Source organism: Scylla paramamosain, chromosome 11 (genome assembly GCF_035594125.1).
Source record: "Scylla paramamosain isolate STU-SP2022 chromosome 11, ASM3559412v1, whole genome shotgun sequence".
NCBI classification, from domain to species: domain Eukaryota; kingdom Metazoa; phylum Arthropoda; class Malacostraca; order Decapoda; family Portunidae; genus Scylla; species Scylla paramamosain.
The window spans coordinates 23,019,713-23,043,522 of record NC_087161.1 but is presented as its reverse complement, the minus strand read 5'-3'; the positions used below and the strand labels follow the sequence as shown (position 1 = coordinate 23,043,522).

The 23,810-nt window shown below is 42.0% G+C and overlaps 1 long non-coding RNA gene across 1 annotated transcript in view; it reads right to left on the bottom strand.

Moving 5' to 3' along the window:
- Positions 1-23,810, bottom strand: part of LOC135105083 (uncharacterized) — a 185,464-nt gene that overhangs the window by 58,854 nt on the left and 102,800 nt on the right. The window contains exon 3 of the long non-coding RNA XR_010270699.1: positions 7,139-7,212. This is a non-coding gene — a long non-coding RNA (uncharacterized LOC135105083). The remainder of the gene's footprint in view (positions 1-7,138; positions 7,213-23,810) is intronic.

The window sequence follows — 23,810 nt, the reverse complement described above, 5'->3', positions numbered from 1 at the left end:
ATTGACCCTCCTCTTCTTCTCTTCTCCTCCTCCTCCTCCTCATCTTCTTCTCCTCCTCCTCCTCCTCCAAAGTGAAGTAATCCCCATGGTAAGGTAATCCTCCTCGAGTGTCCTTAGATAATCTCCCTCTCATGTCAAAAAGGTGTCTGTGTCTCTCTCTCTCTCTCTCTCTCTCTCTCTCTCTCTCTCTCTCTCTTCACGCCCTCCCACAATGCAGCGGCAGGACACAGACAAACAAACGGCTTCTTCAGGAATGTCCTAAGGCAGGGAGAAGCCTGGGAGAGAGAGAGAGAGAGAGAGAGAGAGAGAGAGAGAGAGAGAGAGAGAGAGAGAGAGAGAGAGAGAGAGAGAGAGAGAGAGAGAGTGGATGGCGGAAGGGAAAGAAGAGCGGGAAATGTAAGGAATGAAGACAGTGGAGGAAATCTGTGGGAAAGTAAGAGGAAGAGGAGAGATGGAAGAAGAAAAGGAAGAGGAAAGGATATGTAGAAGCAAAAGAAGAAGAGAAGGAGAATAAAGGGGCGCCGAGAAAGATAGTCAAGAGAGGGTGAAGAGGGAAATAAAAAGGTAGAGTGGATTATAGGAAGTGGAGGAGTCCTTATATAGGGAAGGAAGGAGGGGTGGATGAGAGATTAGGGAAGGGAGGGGTGGAAGGAAGTCAAGGGGAGGGAAAAGAGATTGGAGGGAAGTTTAGGGGAAGGAAGAGGGGATAGAGAGGAAAGGGGAGGGATGGGAATAGGAAGAAAAAGGTGGAGGAGAAGGAGGGTAAGAAAAGGTGGAGGGAAAGTAAGGAAAAGGAAAGAATGATTGAAGGGGAGGAAGGAAGAGTGAAAGGAAGCTAAGGAAGGAAAGTAAAGAGGAGGAGAGGAAGCTGAGAGGATGTAAGACGGAAAAAGGAGGGGAGGTGAGAAAGGAGGGAAATATGGTAGGAGGGAAAATAAGGGGAGAAGAGTAGATGTGGAAAGAAAGAAAGGAATGGAAAGAATATAAGAGAAGGGAAGAGATAGAGGTGAGAAGGGGAAGAGAGGAAGTAAGAAGGGAAGAGAGGAGGTAAGGAGGGTTGAAGGGAAGATAAGGGGAGAGTGGGAGGGCTTGAGGGAGGGGAGGGGGAGGGGGAGAGTCTTGTACAAATAGCAGCGGCAGGATCCCATATATGTGGTTGTGATTTACGCCTCGCCTTATTTTACCTGCTGGTTTAATTTCCGTATTTACATTTTTCTTTGTGGGCTGCTCGGCCTCTTTCCATCTCATTCTTTTTTCTTTTATTTTCAAACAGGCCGTTCTAAGTTTTCTTTTTTTTTATTTTACCTTTTTTTTTTTTGTTATTTACAACCAGTTTATTCGCAGTGTGAAAAACAACAACAACAACAACGCATTCATAAGTATTAAGTGTCTGAAAGTTGTCTAAATTGACTAAGTTTGTTTTTCATTCTATTTTCTTCTATTCCTAACCAGTTCATTTGCAGTGAGGAAAAAAAAAACGCATGGATAAGCTCTGAAAGTTGTCTTAATTGAATAAACAGCGTCAAAAAAGTGGATTTTCCTCTTAGACACACCAATAACTGCGATATCTAATGCTGACAAAAATCACGGTGAGTATTAAGTGTCTAACAGTATCTAAAGAAACTTAACAACGGCGAAAAGTGTCCCTTCTACTTTGACGTGGCCACAAATGTGCTATCTAAGTAACGCAGACACAAACACTCTCTTGAAAACCAACCCCGGCAACTCTAAATAAGATGTACATTAAGATAACACTGTAATTTTCTAAGCTTACAAAGACGTGAAGCTGGAAAAGTGGCGACACATGGCGATTTCAGTGTCTACACAAATTGTACAGTATTTTCTCCGCTAAGTATTTTTTTTTGTTACGTAATATTCGCTCAGTTTGAAGATTCACGTTGCAAGTTTGACAAAATTTATAAGTCCTAAGATGGAGTTAAGATTTTTAGTTGACTTCTGTTTATTTTTATTATTTTTTGCCTTCTACTTCGTCCTCAACTTGTGACAATCTATGCTGTGGTGTGTGTGTGTGTGTGTGTGTGTGTGTGTGTGTGTGTGTGTGTGTGTGTGTGTGTGTGTGTGTGTGTGTGTGTGTGTGTGTGTGTAGTGGAGGAGGGAGGCAGGCAAACAGACGAACAAAAGGAAGGTTGGCGGGAGGGAAGGGAGAGAACGCGGAGGAATAAAAGAAAAAAAAGTTCATACGGGAAGCTCGGGGAAAAAAAGGAGATTCATAGCGTAAGAAAAGAAGGAAAAATGTAGTGAAGGCGAAACAAACGTACCAAAATAAACGAAATGAATAAAGAAGCAAAGGATATATAACGAGTACAACATTAATTACAAGAAACAGGAGAAAATCTTAAAAAAAACAACCTAGTTTTAGAGAGAGAGAGAGAGAGAGAGAGAGAGAGAGAGAGAGAGAGAGAGAGAGAGAGAGAGAGAGAGAGAGAGAGAGAGAGAGAGAGAGAGAGAGAGAGAGAGAGAGAGAGAGAGAGATAACAAATAGAACAATTCCTACATGAAGAAAGAAAGAAATGAAAAATAAGACACGAAAGTTGAAAATGAAATAAAGAAAAGGGCAATAACTCACCTGACCCTATCCGCCTGTCCTCCTCCTCCTCCTACTCCCCTCCTCCTCCTCCTCCTCCTCCTGCTCCTCCTCCTTCCAAGCCAAGGGAGAGAGGCCATTCCCCACACAAAGAGGAGGATGCAAATAGCAACATAAATTAGAGGTGTAAGCGCAAGTGTGAAGTTTGTTGGTCCGGGATCAGGAGTGAGAGAGGAAGGGAGAGGAAGGCAGAGGGAGGGAGGAATGGCAGGGAGGGCAGGCAGGCAGGGAGGGGAGGGAAAGAAGGAGATATACTCAAGAAAAGGAGGAAGAAATGTATGGAATGAATAAAGATGAAGGAAAAAAACATGTGTACATCTAGCAGAGAGGGATGATGGCCTTTTGTGTGTGTGTGCGTGTGTGTGCGTGTGTGTGAAAAGTACCGTGGAGAAAAGACTCCCTTTTAACAAATGAGAAAAAAAAAAATGATGGACATACACGTAATAAAAAAAAAAAAATACAACAAATAAACAAGATAAAAAAAGAATACAATGTAATAAGAGTGAAATAAAAGAAGCCTTCATAACTAAGAAAAAGAGTTAATTTAGAACCAGTAAACACAGAACACCATGCAAACTCAACACGGCTGGAAAAGCGAGACAGGAAGAGGGAGAAGTAAGGAGAGAGGAAGAGAAAGGAAGAAAGAATCACTTGAGGAAGAAAGATGTGGAAGGAGTGTTGGCGGAAAGGACGATGAGAGGCAATTTAAGGAAGAAAGAGAGCAGCGGATGGAGGGAGGAAAGAGGAAAGGCGAAGGGAGACAAGATTGAGGGGCAGGTGAGAAAGTATTTAATTAGATGAGGGAAGGAGAGAGAGAGAGAGAGAGAGAGAGAGAGAGAGAGAGAGAGAGAGAGAGAGAGAGAGAGAGAGAGAGAGAGAGAGAGAGAGAGAGAGAGAGAGAGTAGGTGATACAAACACACACACACACACACACACACACACACACACACACACACACACACACACACACACACACACACACACACACACACACACACACACTCTTAATCTTTTACTAAATGAATGGAACACAACATGACTTACAAAAAAAAAAAAAGATAAATTTACATTCGTTTAAAAGTTTTAAAGTTTTTTTTCGAAAGTAGCAAAGGCAGTAAGAAATAAGTATATTCAATTATTATTCTTCACTAAAATATAAAAGATGCAATAGAAAAAAAAACTAAATTAGAAATGTGTTGTGTTTTACTTACGTGAGAGAGAGAGAGAGAGAGAGAGAGAGAGAGAGAGAGAGAGAGAGAGAGAGAGAGAGAGAGAGAGAGAGAGAGAGAATGGGGGAGGGAGAAAGGCGAGTGACGGCGACATTGGGGTTATGAGGGTCGGGAGAGGACAACTAAAGAAGAGGGGAGGGAAGAGGGGAAGGGAGAGGACAGAAGAGAAAAGAGAAGGGAGGGGAAGGGACAGAAGAGAAAAGGGAGAGAGAGAGTAAAAAAAGGGAGAGAGAGGAAGGGAGGGAAGGAGGGCAGTCAGGTGTTAGCGAGGGGAATATAAACATTTGTACAGTTTCCCATAATGGCGATAGGAATCTCTCTCTCTCTCTCTCTCTCTCTCTCTCTCTCTCTCTCTCTCTCTCTCTCTCTCTACTGATCTCCTCCCCTTCCCTCTCTCATCTCTTCCCTTCCTTCCTCCTTCGATCCTTTCCTCACAGGATTATCCCCTCCTTCTCTCCTCTTACCATCCACTTGTTTATTTTCCTTTTCACACTTCTCTTCTTCCTCCTCCTCCACCTTCTCGTTTCTTCCTTCCTTCCTTTGTTTCTCTTACCCTCCTTCCTCCCTCTCCTCCTCCTCCTCTTACCTCCAGACCAATCCAGAGAATTTGCATTTCACATCCTCGTTCTTCGCACGCACGCACGCACGCACGCACACACACACACACACACACACACACACACACACACACACACACACACACACACACACACACACACACACACACACACACGTACGTAGATTAAGTAATAAAAACACCTCATTCGCCATCGTAAAATTATCCTCGAAGTGCCACTTGAACACCAATTCTAATGTTTAAGTCACACTCAAAAATGGCTCCACATGAATCAAGGAGGAGTAAAACTTGCTATTTTTCCCACTTGGCTTTTCCTTTTCCTCCTCCTCCTCCTCCTCCTCCTCCTCCTCCTTCTCTCCTTCAGGTTCTCTTATTTTTCTTTATCTTCTTTTTCTCCTCCTCCTCGGCCTCATCCTGTTTCTGTTATTTCTCCTTCTTGTTGTTGTTCGTCTTCGTGTTCTTCTTCTGCCTCCTCGGCCTCTTCCTGCTTCTCCTTTATTCTCTTTTCCTTTTTGATGTTCTTCTTATTGTTCCTCCTCCTTTTCCTCCTACTTTATTTTTGCTTTTTTTTTCTCCTTTTTTTTCTGTTCTATTCGTTTTCAGTATCAATACAATCTACAGTAATCAAGATTCCCCACTACTACTACTACTACTACTACTACTACTACTACTACTACTACTACTACTACTACTACTACTACTACTACTGCTGCTGCTGCTGCTGCTGCTGCTTAAAACAGAACGAGTTGAGTGAAGAAGATTAAAAACGAAAATAAAAGGAAGGCAACTTGCACATCACAAAATAATAACATAGACTTTAAGACGAATAAAAAGAAATTAAATCTTAAAAAAGTCAAAGTTACAGAAGAAAAATGCAAAACAGCGGAGTAGAAAGATTTAAAGCAAAGAGAAAACGTAATACAACTAAACACAGATAAAGTCAAGAGTACTAATGAAGCAATAATGACCCAAGAAAGCAAGAGAAATAAATACGCGCGAGAATAAAGGAAATTAAACCATAAAGAAGACAAAGAATGCATTAAAGCAAAGAGGGAGGGAGTCAAGTGAGGAAATTGCAAATGAAGAGAAACGGGGCAACGATGAAGAAAATGAGAAGGGAGATGGAAAGGGAGATACACGTGGGAAGAGAAGAGAAAGAAGGGGAGGAATTAAAAAGGAAAATAGGAGGAGGAGGAGGAGGAGGAGGAGGAGGAGGAGGAGGAGGAGGAGGAGGACACACGACCAAACAAAGCAACCAACATACAAACTCTATATCCATAATTGACCTTTTATTCTCCACTCTTTATCACCTCCCTCATCTCTCCCTATCTTTATCGCCCTTTGCTCCTGATCACCCCATGCAGCAGCTGACCGCCCTTGCCCCTCTCCCTCTGCCTCTCCCCTACACTCCCCATTCTCCTGCCCATTCCTCCCCTCTCTCTCCCCATCACTCCAATCATGGACTCCGGATATGGGGAGGGTGAGGGTGATGAGGAAGAAGGAAGGGAGGAGGAGGAGGAAGAGGAGGAGGAGGAGGAGGAGGAGGAGGAGGAGGAGAAATTTAAAGTTTTTTTTCCCAGAATAGGCGTACACACCATGGTCTTTGTGTGTGTGTGTGTGTGTGTGTGTGTGTGTGTGTGTGTGTGTGTGTGTGTGTGTGTGTGTGTGTGTGTGTGTGTGTGTGTGTGTGTGTGTGCACGCGCGCGCCCTTATGGGAGGGGCTTGTGTCATATTCGTCACGGTAAATTTTACGGACATGAGGAAACATCTGCCCGTCATGGAGTGTATTAATAATTCTCTCTCTCTCTCTCTCTCTCTCTCTCTCTCTCTCTCTCTCTCTCTCACCTCGTCCTTCAGCCTCACCTCAAGGTCACGCCGGCTCACCTGGATCAAGGCAGGAAGGGGATTACCTGCGAGTTAATAATGTGCTAATAAAGACCATGAATTTATGCGAGCGGGATGTGGCTTGTTGACGGCAGCAATGTGTTATACGCGTGAAATACAGCGCTCAACGTATGGAGTATTGTGTAATTACTGTAATCTAAGGTGTATGTTGATGATGGGCTGGGGTGTGAAAAGTTAATGGAAGGAAATGATGGTGATAGCAATAGTAGTGGAGACGGTGGGTGGTTATGAAGATGTGGTGCAGTGTGAGGTTCAATACGTGTTCAGCGTTAATTATTAAGTATTGTGGTTAGTATAATGCATGTATGGTGTCGTGGTCGTGGTGTATAAAGTTAATGGGAGGCAGTGATGATAGTAATGGTAATGGTGGTAATGATGAAGAGAATGTTTTGTGATTTAAATAGCTTTAGCATTTAACGGTGAAAAACATGTAAGCGGAAATCATAATGCATGTATCTCGTCATCCTTTCACTGCTATTGACAGTGCGGTGATTGTTACTTCACCTGATTGATCCTGGAACATTTGACTGTGCAAAAAAAATATAACTAAGAGCAAATAAAGGCAAACATAACAGCAAATAACAGCAATCCACACTTCATAAAAAAAATATCTACCATAAATATAAACAAAGACTGGAAATTTAATCTATACAGTCATTCCTTCTGCAATCACACGTGTTTTCTGAAATTATGATACAGGAAAGTAATTTACTAACATCTTCCCTTTAACTCACAATCTGCCTGGAAAAAATAATCCTTACGAACTTCTGAATAAGCGACAGCAGTGAGAAGGCAAAGCAATGAGACAGTTCCAGTACTTACATAATCACGTACAATGAAGAGGGAAGAGGTTTCAGCTCGTGTCAAGTTGAGTGAAGAGAATCCAATCAGCTGATCTGTGAAAACAAAGATACGTCAGTCAAAATGTTACACTGAGTCCTGTATTCCTCCTCCTCCTCCTCCTCCTCCTCCTCATCCTCATCCTCTTTCTCTCCTCTCCCTTTTATCCTATTCTATCCTTACTCTCTCATTCTCTCGCTGTCGCTTCACCTCCCTTCTCTACTCTCTCTCTTCTCCACCCTCTCCTTCCCTCTTCCTCCCCTTCCCAACTCTCACACATCAATGATAAGCTCGCCGGGTCTGAATGCTTCCCTTCCCCTCCTCCTCCTCCCCCTCCTGCTTCTGTTGTTGACTTTGTTGTTGTTATTGTTGGTGTTGTTCCTGGTAATAGTGGTAATGGTGGTGGTGATGCACTGGGGTGTTTTCTCAGTGATAAAGCAAATCCCTGCCGCGTGGTACAATTGTGAGAGAGAGAGAGAGAGAGAGAGAGAGAGAGAGAGAGAGAGAGAGAGAGAGAGAGAGAGAGAGAGAGAGAGAAAATGCACGCATAAAAGCAAGGCATAGAACGAAAGAGATACGCAAACATACTTACATGCTCGTACATACATGCATACACACATACTAACATACAAACACAGAAATACATTGATCAGAATAACACACAGACGAAAATAAAGAAACAAGAAATGTCACAGTATGAAAAAAAAAAGAAAGGAAAAGAAAACATGCATTCGAACAGTCGAACAGACGTGCACACAGAGTTAAAGAAGCATGTTGATCAGAATAACATATACAAAAAAATAATAATAATAATAATTATAATATATATATATATATATATATATATATATATATATATATATATATATATATATATATATATATATATATATATATATATATATATATATATATATATATATATATATATATATATATATATATATATATATATATATATATATATATATATATATATATATATATATATATATATATATATATATAAATAAACAATAAATGTCACGGAACACTTACAATTTCATAGTCTTTTCTTTTCGCTCAGTCATCCAACCAATCAAACCCGCGTCACTAAAGGTTACTGTGACGAAAATATTACCGCGATATGAAAAAAAGTCTCCGTGATTAATTTAGCGCTAATCCATGAGTCACGGCCACCTACCTGCCTGCCACCACCTGTGTCCCCTGTACCCCTTCATCCCCTCCCCGCCCCGTTTCATCATTAAGCCCTCACCTCACCTGCGCAAACCAACACCACCCTCACCACCACCCTCATCCCCTGCATTACAAGACAGGTGATAATTTTACTGACAAATCATTTTCCTCCCGCCAAATGCAAACATATTACACTCAATTACCATTTGCACCTTATTCTTTACATGTTATGGTTATTCATCTATTAAGAAGTTCATTATGTAAGTACTTTTGATCTGATACTCTTACCTCCTCCTCCTCCTCCTCCTCCTCTTCCTTCAATGTCTAGAGGCACATGTTCCAAAGTATAAATAACCATCTTAGCGTGTCATTTAGATGAGGAAAAAGGAAAGGGAGGGCATCGAGCAGATGGAAAGGGGAGAGGAGACACGAAGGAAAGGAAGAGGGAAGGAAAGGAGATGGAGAAGGGAAGAAGACTGGATCAAATAACCATAAAGGATGAATATTAGGGTATAGCAGAGGGTAAGGAGGAGGAGGAGGAGGAGGAGGAGGAGGAGGAAGAAGAGGAGGAGGAGGAGGAGGAGGAGGAGGAATGGGCAGTGGTAATGTAATGGTGCCTGAAACTCGCTCCACGACAGAGAGAGAGAGAGAGAGAGAGAGAGAGAGAGAGAGAGAGAGAGAGAGAGAGAGAGAGAGAGAGAGAGAGAGAGAGAGAGAGAGAGCCTTCCTTCCCTCCCTCCTCCCATCTTCACCGCAGAATTGGAGAACCTTCACAGTTGCTAATGGCAGGAATGTTATGTACGTATCTATAGCAGTGGGAAGAGGAGGAGGAGGAGGAGGAGGAGGAGGAGGAGGAGGAAGAGGAGGAGGAGGAGGAGGAGGAGGAGGAGGAGGAGGAGGAGGAGAGTGAGATATAGCAGAGGAAGATAAGAAAGTAGGAAACGAGGGACGTGTAAGAGAGGAGTAACGAGAAAAATTCAGCTAAACATGAAGTAAAGAAGGATAAAAAACAGAAGATAACAGAAGGGAAGCAAAGACGGAGAGAAAGAAAAATTGATGAAAGAGAAGAAAAGGGAAAAATGAGAGAAAATGAGAAAGAGCGGGAGGAGAGAACGAAGAGAAGTGAGTGAAAGAAGAAAAGAATAAAAGTGAGAAAGAGAATGAAAGAAAGAGGGAACAGCAATAAAGTAGGAAAGAAATAAAGAAAATAAGAAAGAAAAGAAAAGATGATAGAACGATATGAGAAAAAAAAGATGAGAAAAGTAAAGAAGGAAAAGTTTAGAATGAGACGGAAGAAAACGCGATTAAAGAGGCGAAAGAAGAGAGAAGGAAGAGGAGACAAAAGAGAGATAATGTTTGTCCCCGAAGTGATGCCATCTTCCTCTGCTCCTCCCACAACGACATGCCCAATTCGGGACTTCCAACTTCACCCCGAATTTTACAACATCCCGCCGACTTCTGCTCAGACCGAGAGATGGCGCTGTGGGGGAGAGAAGTTCACTTTTATTTACCTATTTTCCTTCTTTTTTTTTTTCAGGGTTTAGTGAAGGGAACTTTTTGACGCTACATTTTTTTTACTAGGAGGGTCGGAGGAATAGTTCAATGTGTGTGTGTGTGTGTGTGTGTGTGTGTGTGTGTGTGTGTGTGTGTGTGTGACATGTCCAGTCCAGTGATAAATGATCGTCAAATATAGTGAAAAAGAGTGAGTGAAAGTTACGTAACAGTCTCTCTCTCTCTCTCTCTCTCTCTCTCTCTCTCTCTCTCTCTCTCTCTCTCTCTCTCTCTGTCTGTCTGTCTTTTTCAGTGTCTATCTGTCGGTCTCTCTCCTCGAACAGATGCAATTTCAACATGTGATTTTTCTGAGCATACGTGGAACGATAATTTCAAGACTTTTCGACAAGATAATCACCTCGACCTTCTTGAACAAATACCAGCATGTACGAACACTTCATGGAGGAGGAAGAGATTGATGAAAAAAAGAAAGAAAAACATTAAAATAACACTGTAAAAGTCTAACAATCGCATCACGGAGAAGCTCGGGATAGAAAAGCCAGTCAGTCAGGGAGCCACAAAGAAAGGTAAGGTAAGCGACAATCTTCCCTCAAAATAACCGTGTTTGAAAAGGTAACGCTTTCTCCTGTCTCTCGAATCACGAATCACTAAAAACTCGCGTCTCTTCCCCCTCCTCTTCCTCCCCCACCGCCGGCCTGATTCTGTCCGCCGCTAACAAAAAGTCATGCAGAAGTGCTTTGATAATTTAAGAGATTTGTGTAACTAGAGACCTTGAGCGAGAGAGCGAGAGAGAGCGAGGGAGAGAGAGAAGGGGGAAGCGGAAGGTTACTGAGCAAGAGTGATTGGCAGGAATGATGAAGGATTAAAGGGAAAGAAAGATGAATTCAATGAAAAGCTAATGTATAAAAGAAGAGAGAAAGAGAAAGAGAGAGAGGAGAGGAAGAATTGAAATGACAGTTGCAAAGGGAGAGACGAAACAAATTAAAAAAAATATGAACGAGGAAAAGGAAAAGTAGAGAGAGAGAGAGAGAGAGAGAGAGAGAGAGAGAGAGAGAGAGAGAGAGAGAGAGAGAGAGAGAGAGAGAGAGAGAGAGAGAGAGAGAGAGAGAGAGAGAGAGAGAGAAGAGAACGCAAGTTAATGAAGAGAGAGGGAGAGAACGATGAAAAAAAAAAGGACGGAGAGAGAAAGATGAAAAAAAGGACGAGACGGAAGGTAAATTAAAGTCCAGCAGCGTTTTCTAAAGTACATCAGGTAGAGCAGGTGAGCTGATGACATTAACAGGTGTGCATGATTTACCTTTAGCCGGCGTCCCCTTGAGAGAGAGAGAGAGAGAGAGAGAGAGAGAGAGAGAGAGAGAGAGAGAGAGAGAGAGAGAGAGAGAGAGAGAGAGAGAGAGAGAGAGAGAGAGAGAGAGAGAGAGAGAGAGAGAGAGAGAGAGAGAGAGAGAGAGAGAGAGAGAGAGAGAGAGAGAGAGAGAGAGAGAGAGAGAGAGAGAGAGAGAGAGAGAGAGAGAGAGAGAGAGAGAGAGAGAGAGAGAGAGAGAGAGAGAGAGAGAGCTGAGGGCAAGGGTCGAGACGCTGAAAGAATGGAAGGAAGAAAGGATGGAGGGAGAGAGAGAGAGAGAGAGAGAGAGAGAGAGAGAGAGAGAGAGAGAGAGAGAGAGAGAGAGAGAGGGAGGGAGACCTCTTCAGATCCTCATTGTTCTAGCTGTGACCTCATTCTTACTTACACTGGACTCTCTCTCTCTCTCTCTCTCTCTCTCTCTCTCTCTCTCTCTCTCTCTCTCTCTCTCTCTCTCTAAGTTCTTGTATGAAAATGTAAGTATCAGTGAAATATTTTTTTTGGGCCCACACCTTCCTATTACCTGTTCTTGACGTCTTTCACCTCCGCCGCCAGAAATACCGCACGTGAGTTGGTCGCTTTTTCTCCTGGTCTGATTTTAGCACGCTGCTCTATTCTCTTTTTTTATTCTCTCTCTCTCTCTCTCTCTCTCTCTCTCTCTCTCTCTCTCTCTCTCTCTCTCTCTCTCTCTCTCTCTCTCTCTCTCTCTCTCTCCTCACTGGTAACGGACGCCGCTGAATGTTCCTTGTATTTTTTTTTAACTTTCTACTTCTTCTCTGGACTGGAAAATTACAGAACGTGTAATAGATCGGGACAAAATTTTATCTACCTTTTGTTTCTCTGTATTTTATCTCTGTAATAACTTTTTTTTCGGTGTTATTCTCTCTTTTGCTATACATTGTCAAATCATGCAAATTATGACGTGCCATCACTGTCGTGAAATTCCCACAAGAGCATTAGCAGTGACCGAGAGAGAGAGAGAGAGAGAGAGAGAGAGAGAGAGAGAGAGAGAGAGAGAGAGAGAGAGAGAGAGAGAGAGAGAGAGAGAGAGAGAGAGAGAGAGAGAGAGAGAGAGAGAGAGAGAGAATTTTTCAGACACGACAAACAGACACACACAGACACACACACACAAAAAAGACGAGAAACGAAAAAAAAAAAGATAGAGAGAAAAAAGAAGAAAAACTTACCTCATTACAATAAATACCACGATACCAATTGACGATAGGACGGGCGGGCGACGGCGATGACGAGGAATATTATGATAATGACGATGATGATGAAGACGAAGATGGATCCTCTGCACCTCACCACACCCGCGTCACCAGCATTCATAAGTGATGCTAATTCATGTGTTGCGGGGACCAGCGATGCCACGCGGCGCCCCTCAGCCCTACCAGCGTCCATTAACACATCGTAAACATGGATTCCTGAATGGCCCGGGAGCAGAGGAGGAGGAGGAAGAGGAGGAGGAGGACCAGAAAGGAGGGGGGTGATGGAACAGATAGAAGCTAATGGGAAAAAAGTCAGTTTACAGAGTGGAGGGAAAAAAAGAAGCATATTAGAGAGAAGAAATGTCGTGTAAGGGAGAAAAGAAGGAGTTGAGAGGTGAAGGGACAGGGAGTAGAGAAAATGACAATATGCAAGGTGATAAAAAAAATGAGGAAGCCCAAGGGAAAAAGTAAAAAAAAAAAAAATATGTATAAGGCGAAAGAAGGAATAAAAAAAGAGAAGGAAAATAATCGAGTAAGAGGAAGAGACAAGTGAAAAATATTCATAAAATAGTAAAAATAAATCAAGAAAGAAAGAACAAGCTAAGGAGAAAACTAGAAGAAAATAATGTATAAAGAAGAAAGTAGGAATTAAGAAAGAACAAAAGGAAGAGGGGAGGAAGAAGAAGAGAAGTAAATGAGAGAAAAAAAGACACTATAAGAAATAAAAAAATATTGAAATTAGACTGCTGAAACAGAGCCTGAAAAAGAAAGAGAAATAAGTTCAGAAGAAAGAAAAAGATTGAAGGAACAAATTTACGGAGGAGGAGGAAGGAAAAGGAAACAAATGGAAAGGAAAAGAAACAAGTAAAGGTAAAAATACGAAGCGGAATACGTTAGAAAAAAAAAATGTAAAGGATAAAAATGGGAGAAAAAAATTGAGAGGAGAAGGAGAAGGAGAAGGAGGAGGAGAAGGAGGAGAAAAAAAGAACGCAACAAAAGGAAAAAAAAAGAGGCAAAAGTAAAATAAAAGAAGTAAAAAAATGTGACAAAGAAAAAAATACAAGGAATGAAATGGGAGGTAGAAAGAGAGAAAATGAGATGAAAAGGGAAGAAGGTATAGGAGTGATGAGAAGTGAGGGGATGGGGAATACGAAGGGGAAAGAGAGTAGATGAGATGGAGATGAGATGGGATGGAATGGGAGGAGAGGAGCTGGAAGGAGGGAAGAATGGGAGGAAAGGGAGAAGGTGATGGATGAAAGGGGACTGACGGAACAGAGATGGAGATGAGGGAGACGCAAGAGAGGAAGGAGGACGAAGAGAAAAAAATGAAAGAAAGAAAAGGATTCCTGGAAAGAAGTGAAGCGTGGGAAAAACGAGATAAAAGGCGAGAAAGAAAATAAAGAAAAAAAAACAGATGAGAAAAAATAACCAGAGCAGATAAAAAAAAGAAAAGGAAACTATAGAAAAGCAATAAAAAAAGGAAATAAAAGTCATAGAACAATCATCAAAGAACATAAAAAAGGAAAAGCACAGAAAAGATAAAAATAAAGAAAAAAAAGAAAAGAATGGAAAAGAGACCAAACAGATAAAAAAAGAGAAAAGGCTACAATAACCCCATACAAAAAAAAAGTAAAAAAAAAAAGGACGAAGGAAAAAAAAAAGGTCATTACCATAAAGACGGAAAAGAGGATACAAAAAACGTCCTCAACCTAAGCCGACATCACAGAGGAAAAATAATAAAACAGAGGTAATAAAGAACGAAATGAGAGGTGCGCCCGCCCGCCCTCAGGACAATCCCCGCCCGGAGCCACCCTCGCCAAGAGCCGCAGCGCCGGGGGTGCCTCGCGAGTCTCCGTCGTGAGGCAAATGAGAGAGTCCTCCCTCAAATTGCCGTGTCACTCATTCCCCGCCAGCCTCTTAGTGGGCCGGAGGGGTTGGGGGGGGGGCATGAAAAAATTATATTCCACATCCGCACTGACGACTTAACGTAATGCCAGAAATGTGTGCGTGCGCAGCTACACACTATATACACACACACACATATACATATACTCTACATTATACACATATTAGTTTCTTGATATACGTGTGCATGCATACTTGTTCCTGTACTCGTACTTGCACAGTCGTATATAACATTATTATTATTATTATTATTATTATTAGTAGTAGTAGTAGTAGTAGTAGTAGTAGTAATAGTAGTAGTAGTAGTAGTAGTAGTAGTAGTAGTAGTAGTAGTTGTTGTAGTAGTAGTAGTAGTAGTAGTAGTAGTAGTAGTAGTAGTAGTAGTAGTAGTAGTAGTAGTAGTAGTAGTAGTAGTTTTTATTCACTCAACACCAGCATGCAAACTACAAGTAGACAAGTGCGTACATTAATACATACACATTTAAGTATACAGGGAAATTAATGAGTAAACGTACCTACTTACAAATATACATGCATAACATTCACATACTTTCCACAACCGTAATGCAGACTACATGAACAGAACCATTACTACAGGCGCCATTAGGATGATACTGACCTGATATACATAAGAAACATGCATACACATCACACTCGCACCACCGCCACCAGCATACACCAAACACGACCGCGCCACACTCGCCCGGCCAGCACTGATAAACAAGCATCATTCACGTTCCTCGCAGGGCACAAAAAGCCGGAAAAATGTGACTGATTACAACTTAACATTTTCTTCTCATCATTATCACATTGATCAATGAACTATGCAAGGGTCGCTGTCCGAGAGAGAGAGAGAGAGAGAGAGAGAGAGAGAGAGAGAGAGAGAGAGAGAGAGAGAGAGAGAGAGAGAGAGAGAGAGAGAGAGAGAGTCACCTCCCCCTTCCGATCATCTTCCAGCCGTCTGTCGTAAAAATGGTTTTGTTAATGAAGAACAAAACGAGTTTCTCTGATGACCTTTTTTTGTTCGATGTCATGAATATTGAACGACAAACATTTTCTCTTTCTCTCTCTCTCTCTCTCTCTCTCTCTCTCTCTCTCTCTCTCTCTCTCTCTCTCTCTCTCTCTCTGTGTGTGTGTGTGTGTGTGTGTGTGTGTGTGTGTGTGTGTGTGTGTGTGTGTGTGTGTGTGTGTGTGTGTGTGTGTGTGTGTGTGTGTGTGTGTGAGTGAGTGAGTGTGTCCTACATCGGAAACAGTGAGCAACGTATCAAAGGGAGAGAGAGAGAGAGAGAGAGAGAGAGAGAGAGAGAGAGAGAGAGAGAGAGAGAGAGAGAGAGAGAGAGAGAGAGAGAGAGAGAGAGAGAGAGAGAGAGAGAGAGAGAGAGAGAGAGAGAGAGAGAGAGAGAGAGAGAGAGAGAGAGAGAGAGAGAGGCCTGCCATGTCTATTCAATTAGAAGACGCCATTAAAAGTGTGCAATATTTTTCAATTTTCTAGATTATTGTGCAACTAAAATTTACAAACCAATACTATTTTTTCGAGGAGATATGCATCTACAGAGAGAGAGAGAGAGAGAGAGAGAGAGAGAGAGAGAGAGAGAGAGAGAGAGAGAGAGAGAGAGAGAGAGAGAGAGAGAGAGAGAGAGAGAGAGAGAGAGAGAGAGAAAAGCATTACGTTACAGCTGACATTAACCAGATCAATGTGACGGAAGCAGTGTGACCTTTCAGCGCCGGTCACGATCTGCATGCTTCCTTTACCCCGCGACGACCGGAACTGGTGCCGCTGAGTCCAGACTGACCAGGGCCCTTATTCTGAATCACTTCTGCGCCGCACCTTCACTACGTTCAAAAGGCTCTAGTTTAAGTGACACGGGTTGTTAAGAGAGTTTCTATGATTCTAGTGACAGATTAACAAAATTTCTACATTAAAGATAGGAGAAACATTTCTGTTCTCCGAGAAAATAGCTGTGGTGAGAGTAAAGTTTTTTCTAAATACGGGCCAGGACGCTTCACACCCAACAAAAGCTAATCATGCAAGCAATCAAATAATAAATGATTCAGCCAGTAGTCGATATTTTAAGTTGGAAATAGTATGGTATGTAGAACTATGATTACTGTTATTAGTACCGCTACTGTTACTACTATTACCATTACTTCTACTATTTTTATTGGGCAATACTACCTAACTTGGAGAAGGTGTATCTGATCAATAGCATCATTAACAAATCACAAAGCCAAATTCCTACTACTACTACTACTACTACTACTACTACTACTACTACTACTACTACTACTAAACTCATGGGAACACCGAACTCCCTAGCTACCCTTATACACCCACCCACTCACACACACACACACACACACACACACACACACACACACACACACACACACACACACAAGATGCTTTGCGAGAGAGGGGAGGAAGATAATGCTACGCCCAAGGGAGCCATCACCCTGTAGGTTTTGGGGAGGATCAAGGGAGAGATGGTGATGGGGACAGCCTCTGCGTCTTTTATGGGAAGGGAGGGGAGAAGAGGGGAAGGGGGTGGGAGTACGAAGGAGGAAGGTTACACATGGGGAGTCGGGGGAGGGGGGTTATGCATGGATGCGAGAAGAGGACGAGGGTAAAGAGGGTGTGTGGAAAGAAATGGGGTAAATGTAATGGAAAGAGATGGAAAATGAGGGAAAAGGGAGATATTTAGAGGTATGCAGAGGTAAAGGGGAGACGGAGAGGAGGGGGAGAAGGGTATAAATAATGGAGAGAGAGAGAGAGAGAGAGAGAGAGAGAGAGAGAGAGAGAGAGAGAGAGAGAGAGAGAGAGAGAGAGAGAGAGAGAGAGAGAGAGAATTTACACACACACACAAAAAAATAATAAACAAACAATAACAATGCTAATCCCCTTCACTCATGTCACGGCCGGCAGTTTCTCTTCTCTGTCTTGCATCACATAAAGAGAAACTCAAATAAAAATGGCATGATTATTATTACATACAAAAGCAAGACCTGTTATTGATAAGCTGAATACGTGAAAGTAGTAGTAATAACATTCAAATATATGCAATAGTATTGATAATGACGATGATGATGATGGTGGTAATAATGGTAATAATGGTAATAATAATAATAATAATAATAATAATAATAATAATAATAATAATGATAATAATAATAATAATAATAATAATAATAATAACAACAACAATAATAATAATAATAATAACCATGAGGAGGAAACAACAACAACAACGAACAACAACAACAACAACAACAACAACAACAACAAGAATCCACAATAAAGAAATTCGAACTTACATCTCTCGCATCCAAAATCGAGCAATGAATCCACAGATACACCAAACACAACACAGCACACACACACACACACACACACACACACACACACACACACACACACACACACACACACACACACACATCACTGACCTAACCAAGCAAATAAACATCAACAAAGAAAACGGAATACAACACAAACCTTGGCATTAAACAAACTAACCAATATTCATCACTTCACTCATCCACCAATCGATCAGTCTGCTGGAGAAATGAAAATAAGATAAAAAAAAAAAAAAAAAAAAAAACGAGTACACAAATTCGCAAAGTCCACGGAGTATGCTGGCAAAAGTTATCTGATGCTTGTAAAAAAACAGTAACTAAGGCCACTCTAATGTCACATGAAATGCCACGCAAACCGACACAGGCACACACATAAAATACCAGCGTGCGTCTGCCGGATGTGTGAACTTACTGGGCAATGCACGTGGAAGGGAAGGGAGGGGAGGGGAGGGAGAGAGGGAGGGAGAGAGAGAGAGAGAGAGAGAGAGAGAGAGAGAGAGAGAGAGAGAGAGAGAGAGAGAGAGAGAGAGAGAGAGAGAGAGAGAGTGTGTGTGTGTGTGTGTGTGTGTGTGTGTGTGTGTGTGTGTGTGTGTGTGTGTGTGTGTGTGTGTGTGTGTGTGTGTGTGTGTGTGTGTGTGTGTGTGTGTGTGTGTGTGTGTGTGTGTGTGTGTGTGTGTGAGCAAAAAAATAACGATAAGGGACGTCTGTGTTAGGTAATTCTCTCTCTCTCTCTCTCTCTCTCTCTCTCTCTCTCTCTCTCTCTCTCTCTCTCTCTCTCTCTCTCTCTCTCTCTCTCTCTCTCTCTCTCCACCTGAGTTTTTCTTTTTATTATGTACCTTAGAAACAAAATAAATCTTCACTGTAAAGTTATTTTATTAATGTATCTCTCTCTCTCTCTCTCTCTCTCTCTCTCTCTCTCTCTCTCTCTCTCTCTCTCTCTCTCTCTCTCGATGAAACAAACATGAACACCAAGATAAACAAAGAAAAAAAACTCATGATCAGTGCAAATCAAAACACGTTACTGATTTTTTTATGAAACGAAAAAGTCAAAGCAGGAAGTGAAAGAATTTTTAAAAAGGGTCAAAAAAGACAAACCGATGATGAAAAATAGAAAAAAAAAAAAAAAAGAATGGTTAGCACAAGAAAACATGAATCGTACACATAAAAAAATGAGTATCTAAAACACAAGAAACAAAACATGGAATGATAAAGAGAAGCATCGCATATTTAAGCAAAAAAAAGCGAAAAATAGACAAAGGAATGAATTTAATGAAACAAAGAAACGTAAACATTATTCAGAAGAGATAGAGTATAAAAAAGAAATACAAAGATCTAAAGAAAAATGTAAAATGGATACATTTGATTAAAAAAATAACTAAAAGGAAAAGAAAAGTAAAAAAAATATCAAGAAATACAAGAATACTAATAAGAAAATAAAGGTCAGATATAGGAAAGATATATACAACACGGAAAACTTTTCTTCACTCCTCCAACATGTCTCAAAAAAAAAAAAAAAAACACCCATACATCAACGGGTCTTCTCTTCACTCTTTTATATTACAAAATAAGAATACTATTAAAAGCAAAAATTATATTAAGACCAACATAAAAGAGCAGAAAAAAAAAACATCTCAATTTCACCACACACACACACACACACACACACACACACACACACACACACACACACACACACACACACACACACACACCCACTCACATATCAACTAGTCCTTCCTTCTTCACATTTTTAAACAATTCTAGACATCAAAGGCTGGACACAAAGAGGACACACAGGATCCCGCTACAGCAGCACAGGGAGCCAATCAGGAGCGTCCGCCGCGTCAGCCAATAGGGAAATGATAGGAAGTCGAGCGGCTGGAGCGTCGACTTGGCAGATAGAGAGACGGCGGGGCGGAGTCGGTGGGGCGGATGGCCAACTCAAACACGACTTACTATCTCTCTCTCTCTCTCTCTCTCTCTCTCTCTCTCTCTCTCTCTCTCTCTCTCTCTCTCTCGGTAGTCGTCTTCATCTTCCTCTATAACCTCTTTCTTTAACGCCTTTTCCCTTAATCATCTTTTCTCTCTCTCTCTCTCTCTCTCTCTCTCTCTCTCTCTCTCTCTCTCTCTCTCTCTCTCTCTCTCTCTCTCTCTCTCTCTCTCTCTCTCTCTCTCTCTCTCTCTGTCTCCAGTAGCCCTCTTTATCCCTCTTAACCTTTTCTCTTCCTATTCTTCTTCTTACCCTCCTCCTTTCTCCCTTCTCCAATACTTACTTTTATCTATTTTCTTTTTTCCTTTCTATTTTCTTTTTTCTTTACGTCTGAGCACTTTTCTTGGCTCCTCCATGTCCCTAAATTATTACATCCTTGCTTTGCGCTCATTTCCCATTTTTCTCTAGCTTCATTTCCTCTCTCCTCCTCCTCCTCCTCCTCTTCCTCCTCCTCCTCCTCCTTTCCTCCATTTTAACCTCCAGCAGGAACGTATCGGAGGAAATTCTTCTTTCCTAATCAGATCAGATCTTGGGAAGGGAATTTTGTCGTCTTAGATCCCCCCTTCATCTTTTCCTCCCTCTCTCTCTCCCTCTCTTCTTCCTCCTCTTCACCCCTTTCTTCCCTCTATGTGCCTTTTCCTCTTTTCTTTCCTCCTCTCTTTCTCCCCAGTCTTATATTCGCTCTCTCTCGCTCTCTCTTTCCCTCCCCTAAAGGTAAATGTTTCCTCCACCGCTAAGGAAGGGAGGTAAAATTTAAGAGCAGTGGAGGAAATTGAGAGAGAGAGAGAGAGAGAGAGAGAGAGAGAGAGAGAGAGAGAGAGAGAGAGAGAGAGAGAGAGAGAGAGAGAGAGAGAGAGAGAGAGAGAGAGAGAGAGAGAGAGAGAGAGAGAGAGAGAGAGAGAGAGAGAGAGAGAGAGAGAGAGAGAGAGAGAATAATCCAGCATGGAAACAGAAGCATTTCAGCAAAAGCTGACACAAAGTAGACTGAGAGAGAGAGAGAGAGAGAGAGAGAGAGAGAGAGAGAGAGAGAGAGAGAGAGAGAGAGAGAGAGAGAGAGAGAGAGAGAGAGAGAGAGAGAGAGAGAGAGAGAGAGATATTCAGGACCACAACTCTCTGCAACTTAAACAAAACAAAAAAGAATTGTGAAATGAGGCGACGAGACAGTCAACAGAAACACAAGAGGGAAGAGGAAGAATGAAGAGGAGAGAGCAATGCCTCTTTATACAACGAATAAAGAGAAGAAAGGTAGGAGGAGGAGGAGGAGGAGGAGGAGGAGGAGGAGGAGGAGGAGGAGAAGGAGGAAAGCACGGACCACAACTACTAGGAACAGGAGGAAGACGAAGATTAGAAAGGGGTGAGGAGGAGGAGGAGGAGGAGGAGGAGGAGGAGGGAAATAGAAAAAGAGGGGACCTAATGAGATCACGGTCTCTATAGAAGAAAAGGAGAAAAAGGGGAAGAGGGAGGGATAAAAACGATGACAAGAGAGAGAGAGAGAGAGAGAGAGAGAGAGAGAGAGAGAGAGAGAGAGAGAGAGAGAGAGAGAGAGAGAGAGAGAGAGAGAGAGATGACATAGGGTTAGGGAACAGCTTGGCCGGCTAGCAAATGTAAACACAGCATAATGTAGTAGGTTTTATGTGTCCCGGACCGTATTATATCGTAATGCTGGGTAACGGGGCAGTAGATGACCTCCCGCGGCCTCCTTAGTGGCGAGGGAAAGCGAGGGAGAGCAAGTGGACATGGGGAGAAGGGAAGAAACTATTGCAGAAATGGACGTGGCGGGGGATACATAAAAAAAAAAAAGGGGGGGGAATGAGGGAGTGAAGTTTATGTCTTTCTATTTGTATACTACTACTGCTGCCGCCTCCACTACCACCACCATCACCACCATCATGATCGCTACTACTGGTGGTGGTGGTGGTTGTAGTGCTACCATGACCATCACTGCCACTATCATTTTTACTGTTGTTGCTTCTGCTGCTGCTGCTGCTCTTACTGCTAATAACGCCCAATTGAATCCGTGGTATGAGTGATACAACAACAACAACAACAACAACAACAACAACAACAACTACTACTACTACTACCACTACTACTACTACTACTACTACTACTACTACTACTACTACTACTACTACTGCCATTACTACTACTACAATTACTACTACTATTACTACTACTACTACTACTACTACTATTACCACTTCATACACTCATAATTCTTAATTTTGATTGAGCGCAGCGGGTATAACCAAATAAAATAAAATGTAAGGTATGCGTGAAGACAAAGAAAATAAATGTAATATAAAATAAAAACAAAAACACAATAATACTAATGCCATTTACTTAAACACACATTTCTAAGCAGGATCCAGACGAAGCAGACACCAAAATGTAGTGAAGGAGAAAAGGAATCCAATTCTGCTTTGATAAAAGGGTTTTGGTCGTTTGGGAGGGACAGAGGGAGAGAAAAGGAGGGAGACGGAAGTTGACGAAGACACGAAGAGGGTTAGGATGGAAAGAGGAATGGAAGGAGGATGGGAAGCAGAGGAGGTAAGAAATGGCGAAGAAAGGAGGAAGGATTTAGGAATGATAGAGGCAAGGAGGATGGAAACGAGAAAAATGGGAGGAAAAGCAAAGAATGATTGAAGATAGGGAGAGTGAAAGAAAGGTGAGGAGGAAAGGATGTAGATGAAGAGACGGGAGGGGAAAGGAAGGATGAGCGTGGTAGGAAGGCAGAGGAAGGGAAGGGAGGGGAAAGGAAGGATGAGGGAGGTAGGGAGGCAGAGGAAGGGAGGGGAAAGGAGGGGAAAGGAAGGGTCGGTTTAGGGAAAGAGGGGAAACCCGTGACTAAGGAAGAGGAACATTATTTTTAGGGTTAAGATGGGAAGAAAGTAAATGGGAAAGAATGAATAAAAGGACAGTGTATATTTTTCTTTGTTCTTTACTTTCCTTTCCCTTTAATTGTTTTTTTCTGTTCTTCCTTTTCCTTCTTCTTATCCTCCTCCTCCTCCTCCTCTTCCCACACAAGACATGCACGTAGATAAGGAAAGAGAGAGAGAGAGAGAGAGAGAGAGAGAGAGAGAGAGAGAGAGAGAGAGAGAGAGAGAGAGAGAGAGAGAGAGAGAGAGAGTTAGGAGGGCACTTTCCTTCCTCTTGCGCAGGTCAGGTGTAGCTAATTAGACAAACTACTCTTGGTATGAACTCTCTCTCTCTCTCTCTCTCTCTCTCTCTCTCTCTCTCTCACACACACACACACACACACACACACACACACCTGGTTCATCAATACGAGACAAAACCAAGTTCACTTAGAGGACACGAAGCTTCGAGAGGTTTGAGTGTATACAATCTGAACTCCTCCTCCTCCTCCTCCAACTCCCTCTCTTCCACCTCCTTCACTTCATACTTCATTTTCTTCATTCACTTTCTCTCACTCACCTACCTTGAGGATTCTTGTATTGTGAATGTAGACAGATAGATAGATAGATAGATAGATAGATAGATAGATAGATAGATAGATAGATAGATACATAGATACATACGTACATACATACATATATTCATAGGGAGATACATAGGTCAATAGGTAGAAAGAAAGAGAGACAGACGGATCAATAAATAGAAAGGTAGATAAATAGGTGGATAGATGGATAGACAGGTAGAGAGACAGACTGACTGACACAGCCCGCAACAGACAGATAGATGGGTACACAATTAAATACTAAGACAGACACAATACACAATAAGGGCAAAACAACAGACATCCAATTAAAATACACCTTATAAATACAATAAATAAACGCCAAAAAAAAAAAAAAAAACAAGCAAAAATTCAATCCTCTTGATATGAAACACTGCAACATATTGGGAACATTCTAAAAGTGCGAAAAGAAATAAATAAAGAAGGGACGCAAGAAGTTGACAATAAGAGAGGAAATAGGTAGATGGAGAGACAAGAAAAGAATAAAAGATGATGGAAGAGGAGGAGGAGGAGGAGGAGGAGGAGGAGGAGCAGTGTGTGTAGGAATGTTGCGTTTCTCAGTGAACAGTAATGGGAAGAAGGGAGGGAAGGAGAGGAGGGAAGAAGGAAGGCAGGGATGGAAAGAGCGAGGAAAAGGGAGGAAGGACGGGGAGAAGGAAAGCAAAGGAAAAGATCAATAACTT